The sequence below is a fragment of the Triticum aestivum genome, chromosome 7B (assembly GCF_018294505.1).
Source record: "Triticum aestivum cultivar Chinese Spring chromosome 7B, IWGSC CS RefSeq v2.1, whole genome shotgun sequence".
Classification (NCBI taxonomy): domain Eukaryota; kingdom Viridiplantae; phylum Streptophyta; class Magnoliopsida; order Poales; family Poaceae; genus Triticum; species Triticum aestivum.
Window position 1 is genome coordinate 341892887 of NC_057813.1, and position 12136 is coordinate 341905022.

The window sequence follows — 12136 nt, forward strand, 5'->3', positions numbered from 1 at the left end:
ACGCCATCACCTTCGACTCATCCAACCAACTCAAGTGTGCGGCCACAGCTGGCGCGCTCCCAATGCTCTGCTCGCCCATCATCAGCAACGTGCTTGTCACCAAGACGCTCATCGATGGCGGCACTGGGCTCAATGTTCTCTCCGTCTAGACATTCAACAGGTTCCAAGTGTCGTATCACTATATTCAGCCTACCAAGCCCTTCTTAGGAGTGACCGATGGCTCCACGCACCCGATCGCGCTGGTCCGCATCCACGTTACCTTCGGCAAACGTGACAACTACTGCACTGAGCTCATCGACTTCAACGTCGCCGACATTCGCCTGCCATGCAATGCCATCCTTGGGTACCCAGCTCTCGCCAAGTTCATGGTGGCAACACACCACGGCTACAATGTCCTCAAGATGCCAGGGAACTGTGGCATCATTACGATCGCTTGCGAAGAAAAGGATGCGGTGTGCATCTCGAGCGCGCCTACCAGGCTGCAGCGGTGGAGAACCCAGACAATGAGGGTGCCGTACACCCTCCTAAGGCCGTTCCCAACAAGAAGAAGAACCTGCATCTCCATGAGGGATCTCAGGAGGATGGGGCGTCCAGCGGCGCCACCTCAAGCCTGCCGTCTGTGGATGGGGCGCCTTCCCCTCTCGCATAGGAAGGCATGCCCAGCGCCTCTCTCAGGCTGTACTTGGGGGCTCTCCTCTGGAGGGCCTCTGACCTGGCCAACATCACGAGGGAGGCGCTCGGGAACCATGTGGAGGCATGCTTCAGCGCACGCTTCCGCGGAGAGAGCGCTGGGCGCCTGGCGCTCGGGAGTTCGTCGACAAGGCAGTCAAGGAGATTCAGGAGGCAAGGATCATATGGGGCGATCGCTGCCCACCACTAGGCGCGGCTCCTTGCCCAGGCGAGGACGAGGAGTTGTGCGTCTGTGCCAGCATCCCAACACTCAACAGGGTCGTGTCTCAGGAGCTCTTCTGGCCATCCCGCGTTGGCCGATGTGAGCCCCCCCTCACAACTATGTATGCATGCCCTTTGGTTTGTTGAACACAGCGGCTGCATTCCAGCACCACGTGCGGGGCGTCCTGGCCGCTCAGGAGGCCAGGCGCTAGGCGATTCAGGCGGAGATGGCGATGGGTCCTGACGAGCCCCCCGGACCTCCAGTGTCTCCTGAGGTCCAGGGCCAGGGTGGCTCATGATGAATGACTTCTACAGCGCGCGTCTTCCACTACTCCAACACCTCTTCAACAATGGTGCGAGGTGACATCTTTTAGTCTTGTTCAGTTGGGGGCTCCCCTCGGGCTGATCCCCAAGACATGTGGTTCTGTCCCTGCGGCGTTTATCCTTCTTGCATTTATCAGAGCTGGCTAACTGTGTCCCATCAGCTGCTTTATTATCATCACCTGCTTACTTCGAGCCCAATACACTTCGCAGCCTCTTTGCACTGCTGGCTCGCCCTTTGCTCATCCCATAACAGGGGCTACACATGCTGGCACGACGCTTGTGCTCGGGTCCGTCCGAGCAATGCTGACAAATCTGAGGGACTGAGCTCTGGCTCGCGACCCGCCTTGCGTATGCCACCTCGTCAGGTCCGTGGTGCCTTCATCTTCCTGCGGAATGATCAAAGGATAGGTAGCTAGCGCCGCTCGAGGTCGTATTCTCCTCCGTAGGATAACTCACAGGTATGTCTGAAGCCTAGCTATGGGTGGGCCCGAAGGCCACCACCTTCTCATGTAAGTCACTTGCACGTTAAAGGGGGAGCTCCTGAGCATCGCGCCTTAGGAGCCCTTACTGGCTCTCTAGCCCTCACCCCCTGGCCTTGACCACGGCATCGCGACCTGGCATACCAGCGGCGGCCGACCCTCGCTCGAGGGCCGGGACCGGAGGATGGAGAGCACCTAGATGAAGGATAGGAGGGAATGGCCGTCGCGAGCCCCGCCTAGAGGTGCTACCACTGAGGCACGAATGGGCACCACGCAAAGGAATCACCGCAGGCTCGCTAAGATAAGTCGCTCGTGCATGTCAGCATGAACCTCACGACTCCATCCAACGACTTCTACAGTCCCACTCGGGCAATGCTGCTTCCCTTTCTGGTTCTTGGGCAGCTGCTTGCACGCCAAGGGGGACCTCGTGAGCATCGCACCTCAGGAGCTCTTACCGGACCTCGAGCCACTCACCTCCTGGCCTTGACCACGACATCACGACCTGGCACACCAGCGACGACTGCAGCCTGCCTGGGGACTGGGTCCCATTGGTGTAGAGCGCTAGGCTACCTAGGGAATGGAAAGTGGGAACCATGTCGGAGTGGGATATGAGATTTCAAGACAGTGCAAGAAAAAATAACGTTGGAATTAAAGCATCACGGTTTTAAATACCCCCACGGGCTTGTCATAATTCCGCGCAGGGAAGCAAAAAAGGAAGACTATGGAGGACCTGGCCAAGGGCATCATCGGCGACACCGAGCGGATGCCGCTGCTGCACTTCGAGCGTGGCGAGAGCTCGGCGGCACATAGTTGTCGTCGCTGGACTCCAGAAAATCGCTAGGCTCGAGAGAGTTGCTGGATTCCTAGGAGTCATCACTGCTGTTAGAGGAGACGTCAGTGGGGAGGGAGGCAGGCCCGGCGCTCACGACTGTTCCCCGCGGGCTCCTTCCTCCGGGGCAGCACTCCAGCCGCCGGCCCTCCTCATTGAAGACCTTGAAGAACAGTGTTGAGGCGCCACCATACTTGAAGTGGATCGCGAGGGCCCCTTCCGCGGGGCAGGCGCATGCGAGCTCGCCCCATCCGCGGGACATGAAGACATCGCCGGGAGGCATCACCTCGACCTCAGCCCTGGTGGCCAGGCTGCAGCACCCGACGTGTTGCAGCCACAGCTCAAGCGGCCCCCTTGGCGGCATCTCGTCAGTGAAGAACCTCGGGAACCGGATCCACGAGCCGGGCGGCATCGCTGCCCACACCACGAACTCGCGCAAGCTACCCTTGGCGTGGGTTTGCAGCCCTGCTGGCCGCTCAGCCTCGGGTCGCCCGTTGCTGCCTGGGATTACTCAGGAGCGGGCATTGCCGTCCTACACGTGGGCGTATAAGGGAAGGAGGAAGCCAGTCGGAGGCCGTTTGTTCCAAGGCCGAGCCATCTCCTGCCCCACATCAGCGTCGGAGGGATGGTGAAACCTTTTCTTCGGCGGAAGTGGTTTTGTCTCCTCCCGAGGGGCCTTTCCCTTCTCTGCAACGGAGAACCTCCTGATTGGTGCCATGGATGCTATAGCAAGGTGGAGAAGGAGAAGGAACAAGCAGTGAGAAGATGAAGATAGAGATGAGCGAGGGGGGCTCCGCCCCTCCCCTCATTTATAGTCGAAGGGAGGCCAACCGTCGGCCTCCATGATCCTGTGCAATGATGATCTCCCTGCACGCAGCATCGACTCATCAAGTCGGGCAGTTGCCGAGGCAGCATGGGGAAGCGGAGATGCCCACATCCCATCAATTGACATGCGTTGCCCAAGGCCGCAGGCGGTTAGGGCCTGCGGCGCTCCACACTTGCCCTTTGACTTCGCCTAGAAGCCAAGTCCGAGCGTGCCTTGGGCTAGGGGGCTACTGTCGGTGTTCTGGAAACGGGGGTACCCAGACTCGCCTGCCTGCGGCCCGTGGTGTGGCTCCATCAGCGGCCTGGTACGGCCTAGTTTAGACATCAACAACTCAAGACCCTTGCGAGGGGACAAGCCTCGCGAGGTGGCCGACACCAAGACCTCCAACGGGATCGGCCTCTTCAGGCTAGATCCCGAGGAGCAGAGATTTCTATGCAAGGCTCACCTCACAAGGTTCGGATGACGTGATCCATGACGACCAAGACCAGGCAGGCGCCAGGAGGGTGCCAGTGGGCATAGAATACCAGTTTCCTCTTTGGTGCAAAGGAGGCAAGCAGCAGGCACGGGGTCCCGAGGAAGCAGCCAAAGGTTTCCATTCCCGTGCAACGAAACCAAGACCGCCAGAATGGCAGGAAGGAGGTCATCACCGAGTCCACCGCACCGTCATGACCAGAGGGTTTTGCAGGCGAAGACCACTTTAGTGAGGATAAGATGTACTTGTTGTCTCCCTTCAAATTTGGCCATTGCGGGATCCCTTCCCGCCTCCATTCGGGAAGAGGACCAAGGCCACTATAAATAGGACCTAGCCACCACCATAGGAGGGGTATTGGATCCATTCCACCCTCACCAGCTCACTTGAGCCCAAGAACACACCTCCTGAAGTTGTTCTCGACTGTACTAGTTCTTCCTCAGCCCCTCGAGGCAAATCCACCGCAAAGCAGGAATAGGGTTTTACACCGCAAGGTTGCCCGAACCTGGGTAAACTGCTGTGTCCCATTTCCTTCGAGCTCGACGCGTTAGGCTGTGAGATTAGCGAGTCAGCAGACTGGGGAGAGTGAGATCTTCGCACGCACCCCAGAGTTCGAACCTCTCAAGGGTTTGTGGAACCCTTAATCCGAGAGTGCTGCGGCCGCCTCAACGGCGAGCAACCACGTGGTCAACCTTCTGGCACCCCGTGGGAAGCGCGACGGTGCATCCATCAGACATGATGATGATATCTTGATCATGTGTGATAGTGGGCAAACACATACACATATATCCAAGAACATAGGCCCACGTTTTGGCCTTCCGATGCGTGGCATACGGTTGATCAATAAGAACTATTTGCAATGAGCCAGAATAACAGAAACAAGCTTTGTAGGCCCAGAACCATCAGTACATTTTGACGTTATTTCTCATTACATTATAGATTAAACACAATAATTAATTGCAAATCTGTTCACACCGATCAAACCAATATGTGTTCAAAACTGGTCCTCTCAAAAATTACATCAAAGTTCCTCTCCTCACCACCCACAAAACTGGTCTTACTTGTCAAGTCGTTCCGCCATGACCAATAGGAGGAGTTTCGGGTGAAATATAACCAGGGAGCAAAGACCAAGGCCGCGGAAGCACTAGAGAGGTCCCGCCGCCACGTGACAGACGCAGCAGAGAGGTCCTGCCGCACCGCGGAGCCCTCAAACGAACTCTCACCGGCACGCGAGGGCTCTCACAAGCTCACTCGCCGCGTTGGCGATCGCGACGAGCTAGCGTTTTGAAGTCCTTGGCTAGCGACGGCGACATTCTCGCTGGCGACATTAAGTAGCAAGAGCTGGTCGATGTCTTGGTGAAGCTGCTCAATATCAGTGATGCCTCGGTTGAGAAGGCGACATGCCTAGTCGAGCAACTCATGGGTGATAATGCAAAGCTCCTCAAGGCACTCGCCAATAAGGAGGAGGAGGCCGTCGGCTAGAAGATGCTGCATGAGCAGAGCAGTGCCTCGGGGATGACACTGACAATGGTCATCGACGAACTAATGGGTGACTTGAGGAAGCTCCAGATTGAGCGCGAGCAGGAGGTGGAGGAATCTGTGGCTGCTTTCAAGCAAAGTCATGAGGAATTGAAGAAGGAGCTAGAGGATGTCGTCGCATGGCGATCCATCAAGGAGTAGAGACAGTAGCGACCAAGATCGTTGTCTGCGATTTCCTTCTTCTCTTGCCCCCATCTCTTCCGAGCTTTGCGGCATGTGGCATTTTAAATTATCCGGAATATGTAAAACAATTATTATCCGCGCCATTGTAAATTTGTCGTCTATTATCCATTGCCATTTTACTTGTTGTCGTATTATCCGTTGCCATATGTGGCATTTTAAATTAGGTTGTGATATGAGTTGAAAGCACAAACGAAGCAAATGCCAAAGTTGAGCGGGGCCATGGGATCACAAGCAAACACCCTTCGTCCAGGTACTTTAATTAACTGCTTGTTAAACAGCGGCTCGGCCACCATTAATGGAGAAGTTGTGAGCAAGGCGGGCGACTGGTGGATGGAGGTCAAAGAGCTCGCTTTCCGGTGAGCATGGGCGGCCTTGCTGCTCACACGTGTCCCGTCAAATCTACGAGGTGGACAGGATGCACGCGTCCCATCGAGCCTACGCGGCAGACTGCTCGCATGCGTCCCGTCGAGCCTACATGGTGGACTTCTCGCGCTCGTCCCGTCTAATCAAATAGCTGCACGCATGCCACTGAGTATGGTTAGATTTTGGCACAAAATACAAAGATGACCAATGAACGAGGACGAAGGTAGTACTATCCCGAAAGAAACGAGTGATGCGTGGCCGCACTTAAATGGTTATGGGAACACATGGTTCATATAATACAACTGTTTGTGATATTAACGTGTCAGCTATTTGTTTCAAAAGGACTTCGTTGGCTATTAATGTGTGCGCCTTGTCTCAAACTGGACGATTTTTTTACCATGGCATATATGTTCCATGTCATGAAACCATGCCAAGTTTCATGTTTTTTGGGTGAGTTTTTGATTACTGGGATTTAAAAGCCGAGATTCTCAATGTTTCAGGATGACGAGAAGTTCATAATTCATTCCCATTCCTTCATTGAGACCTAAACATGCACCCAATGACACATGTACGATTTTCCACCCATTTTGCTTCACTGGAGCATGTGCTTGTAGTTCCAATTGAATTATGGACTACATTAAATGCCTAGAAAACTCAATTAATATATAAAATGGCCAAACGAACCCTGAAAACTTTCAAATTTCAGCATGACACTCCTGTTATTCCATGTTGCCTGTAGAAAACAAAGTTCACGGTGAGAAGAGGCAGCAATTATCGTTTCGCCGATAAGAGGGGCATGTTTCCCTACCGATACCACGAGGGTTGTGAGAAGCTTCAGTTTGTAAGAGGCTTGTAGTATAGCTTTGCCCAAATTGGACAAATATTTTACCACGACATATATGTGCCATGTAGTAACACCATGCCAAGTTTCATGATTTTCTCGTGAGTTTTGGATTTACAAAGATTTAAAAACCAAGATTCACAATGATTGTGGCCGAGCTAGGATACCGAGATGGTTGAATTCATTCCCATTCCTTCCATGGGACCTAAACATGCACCCCAAGGACACATGTACGTTTTTTCTAGCTATTTTGGTGCACTGGAGCATGTATTTGTAGTTCGGATTTGAATTATGGACATTAAATGCCTAGAAAACTCAATTAATGGATAAAAAGGTCAAACGAACCCTGAATAATTTCAAAGTTCAGCGCGAATCTCCCGTTGTTCCATGTTGCGTGTAGAAGAAAATACAACGCTAGAAGAGGGAGAAATTTTCGTTTCGCCCACAAGGCGACATGTTTCCCTATCGAAACAACGAGGGTTCTTGCGACAGGTTCCGGTTTGTAAGAGGTTTGTAATAAAGCTCAGCCCAAATTGGACAATGTTTTTACCATGACATATATGTGCCATGATGTGACACCATGCCAACTTTCATGACTTTCTAGTGAGTTTTGGATTTATGGGGATTTAAAAACCGAGATTACAAATGTTTGAGGACGAGCCGAGACGCCGGTACAGTTGTAATTCATTCCCATTCTTGGCATGGGACCTAAAGATGCACCCAAGGCACATGTATAATTTTTCTAGCCATTCAGATTTGAATTATGGACATTAATAGGAAACTAAATTAGTGTATGAAAAGGCCAAACAATCCCTGAATAAGTTTAAATTTCAGCACGAATATCATGTCATTCCATGTCACCCATAGAAGAAAATACAAGGCGAAGAGAGGCAGTGATTATCGTTTCGTTCACAAGGGGGGTATGTTTCCCTATCAGAATGACGAGGCTTCTTGAGAGAAGCTCCGATTTGTAAGAGGCTAGTAATAAAACTTGCGCAAAAATGGACAAAAAAATTCCTTGACATATATGTGCCATGTCGTGACACCATGCCAAGTTTCACGATTTTCGGGTGAGCTTTGGATTTAAGGTGATTTAAAAACCGAGATTCTTCTCACGAAATGTTTTCAAATAGCACACAGTTCACTCACGAAAGCCGCGTGCCTACCAAATCGTGGCTGATGCCCCCCCCCCCCGCTGCGCGAGCGATCTGAGTCATGCTTTCTGATTGGCCAGAACCCAAACCCCATGGATCGTACGTCTGCACCATTGTATGCTCCTAGATCGAACGGCAATCCTCATCCCTTTCGACAACACATGCAGTTCTGGTTGTGATTTTATTCATATGCGTAAGAAATATGCGCATGCGTCGTGCTAGCTCATGCTTCCTTCTCTAATTAGTTTTCTATATTAATGTTTTTATATATTCAAACACGCTACTGCTTCCCGCCACTCCTCTCATCAGTTTCCCGCCTGTTCTCCCATCATTTTCCTGCTGCCAGTGTCAGTGCTCATTGAAGGCTAGGCGGTGACACATCGACCATGTAAATGTTGCACACAGTTTCTAAAAGCACAAATGTGTGTGATAGTAGGGAGTAGGTCCCATAGGGCAACCATCGTGAAACGCCTTAAAGGCAAGGAGGCAATTCCCGGTAGCAAGGGGCGGCTTCCCATCTACTAGCCTAGTCGAATAAAACACAGAAGTTAAGCATGCTCGGGTTGGAGTAGTCTAAGGATGGGTGACCCGATGGGAAGTTGCATATTTCAAGCTTCATTTAAATACTATGACACAGTCATTATAGAGATAAATGTCTCTACAGTGACCTGTAATGGCAATTATATAAACCTTGGGATCCTTGTTTTCCTAATTTGTAGACCATGTTTTTAATGGTTATTTTTTGTTCTAAAAAACCAAAGAATGATCGACTATATAGTGACCTGTCATGGCGATTATATAAACCTTGGGATCCTAGTTTTGCTAATTTGTAGACTATGTCTTTTATTGGTTATTTTTTGTTCTCAAAAATAAAAGAATGATAGACATATGTAGGCCGACAGAAATTATCCCTTTGACTCAATGCATGAGAAGGGTTTACTCTTTGCTCCGTGTGCTATGTTAGAGCAAATCAAGTTTCAGCCCATGCGTTGGACGGCACTCGGCCCCTACCCCCCCCCCCCATCCGCCTTGAAGTTGCATTCCCGACATCGTACGTCTTGAACGTGGCTGCGGGGGGTACGATGTTCATTTTGTAATGTTACTGATGTAGTTGGTGCCCCATCAAACTTGTGCTTTCGGGATTTGAACAAATCACACACCAGACCCGTACATTTTTTTGGGTCTCATGCAGGGTATAGGGGGTTGGGTGTTATGATCGAGCATGTCTCCCTTGTGCAGTTTATAGACGCCGCATATATATCTGTGGGCTCCCCGAGGTATATATATTATCCTTGACCGATAACGAAAGGACCCACACAATCTATCCCTTTGACCCAACATACGAGAAGGGTTTGACCATGATGGTTTCCTATTGCTATGTGTGCCATGTTAGACCAAATAAAGTTTGAGCGCATGCATTGGACAACACCCCCCCCCCCGCCACCTCGAAGTTGGGAAATCGACATCGTACGTATTGAACCAGGCTTGGGGTCGGGTGTGGTGTTCGGTTTGTAATGTAGTTGGTGGCCCATCGAAGTTGTGCATTCGGGATTTAAACACATCACACACCACCGTACCCATACATATTTTCGAGTCACATGCAGTGTATACCTGATCGACCACGTCTCCCTTGTGCATTTTTTGGTGACAACACAAATATCTGTGGGCTCCTTGAGTGTATATATATCATCCCTTTGACTAATAACAAGGGTTATGTGTTGGCCATGATTGGATTCCTCCTAGTTCGTGTTAGGGCCGGTCACCGTCACATGTCGTTCAACCAAAGCTCGAGCTCATGCATTGTCAGGATTCCCTCCAGCATGCTCGGATTGCTGGGTTCGACCGACACCGTGCCCTGCGTATCTCGTCCTTAACTACCTTGCTTTCATAGTTGTTGTCTGTATTGAGAGGCAGGTAGCACATCTAAATTGTACATTATTCTATATTGAAAACACACATCACCCCTTCAAATGTACTCCCTCAGTCCGAAAATACTTGTCATCAAGATGGACAAAAGAGCGTGTATCTAGACATATTTTAGTTCTAGATACATCTATTTTTATCCATTTTGATGACAAGTATTTTCGGACGGAGGGAGTACATCATTTTGGGCCGCATGCAAGAGGTGCAGGTTTTCTGGTCCCTCTTGTGCAATTGTTTATGATGGTTCAATCTATTGGCCCAAGCAGTTTATCGAAAACAAGATTTGTCATTTGACCAAATGATAGATTCAATGGCCCGTCTTATGGTAGGTCATGGCAACATGCATGTATGACGAAAGTATCATTACGTGCATATGCCCCGCTGACATGAAGTGGGAGGTGGATCAAGCACCCTAGCTAGCTACGACATTATGTCATTATAGATATATCCAAGGGTGCTTTCGGGTTTGCGAGGCAGGTGCCACCAAAGGTGTGCATTGCGTATTTAAAGTTTTAAATATGAAACCTTGTATTCCTACATATATTTGGCCACTTCCAGGTGGTTCTTGACTTCTGGCCCCTCTCATCGATCTTCGATGACACGTCCAACCGTGGGCCCGTGTGGTGGAAGTTGTGAATTGGAATTTTGAACATCACTGACCACCCTTTTCACTCATATATATTTGGGCCACATGCTGGTGTAGCTGTCTTCTGACCCTCTCTAACATTTTTTTGCTGCAAAGACTATGATGACGCGCAACGAACACGGGTATAATGTATTAACCGTGTGCCATGCAACTGCACTACGAATCACCACGTTATGCAAGCGCGAGCAAAGGTGGAGGTACTGGCTTAACCATGTGCGATGCAAGTGCGCTGTAAAATCATCACAATGGCGCAAGCGCTAGCAAAGGTGGAGGTACTGGCTTAACCGTGTGCGATGCAGGTGCGCTGTAAAATCACCACCTGTGCAAGCAAAAGGCGGGTAGTTTATTTAGAATGAATTCCGCGTCTGCGTCTGAAAATTAGGATGAACCGTGTGCGATAGACGAGCTAGCTAGAAATATAAAACAAAACTACCCGCCCTGAGCATTGCAAAAATCGGTGGTTCCGCCACTTTTCCTTATTATGATACACGCGTATTCTTATTTGACCATGTGCGATCTTGGGTACCCCTACGCCGCATCAATTCCTTTACCCAAATTTTAGTAACCGCCGTACTTCAACCATCACCCACACTCCTCCTACACCGACCTTATAGTAAAATTGCAGTAGCTGAGGCATTTGAACCGTCGCCATCCCACGTCCACCCACCATTACTAAAATTTTCAGTAGCCGCGACATATCCTCAAACACCCCCCCTTCACAGTCCCCCCTTGAAACGCAGCTCACCGCCGCCACTGCCAACCCCTACCGGTCTGCCCGTTCTTCCTAGCTTAGATAATAAAGTTTAGGTTACCCAACGATTCCCATACCGTCGCCCCACTTCCTTGAGTTTTTAGATGAGGCATGCGGTGTCCCTCCCCGCCAGATCCACATCCCCTGCTCCAGAATGTCGTAGCCTAAGCTTGAACATGTATCGTGGGGAGCCCGACGAGCGTTCGGCCAAGAAGAGGTTTATCATGGCCACTCCAGAAGACGTTGGTGAGGTGGCCGCCATTCGCCCCGACGTATCGATCCCGGAGCAACACCTCATCGTGGAAGCTGGCAAAAACGTTGACTATGTTGCCATGCCGAAGGCTTCACACCAGCGGGCTAGCGTATTACTGTATCTCAGGAAAGCTGGCTACTACATCAAGCTCGTCGACAGCGACGACTTCATGTGGGCCATGTCACAGGTTAAGTGGTCCATCCCCTACCCCTCTGGTTCATCGCCGTTGATCTCTTCGATGGCCCTGCTGCATACCTCCTCTGCCACACGGTCCAGGATTTGCGATCCTTGTATGCCATCGAGCCCGTTTTGTAATTTCTGCAGGACACGTTCTACGGCGGCAGCTTGCGATCCTCAACTGCCAAGTCAGATCTCATCGGCCATGACCATGAAGAGGGCATTGTAGTGGGTAAACACGGTCACCTATGGGGCCATTGGCCCCTTGGGCATGGGGGGGCACATTGCACAAAGAGCGGAGGGTGTAGAGCAGCACAACATCGATCACACGGGCAGTTTTTACCCAGGTTCGGGCTGCCGCGAGGCATAAAACCCTACTCCTACTTTGGTGGATTGATGAGAGGACTGTGGTGGAGATGCAGCTCTCTAGCCCGGCAAGGTCGCCTTGGGACGAGAGCAGCTACGCGCATATGAGTGTAAAAGGGTCC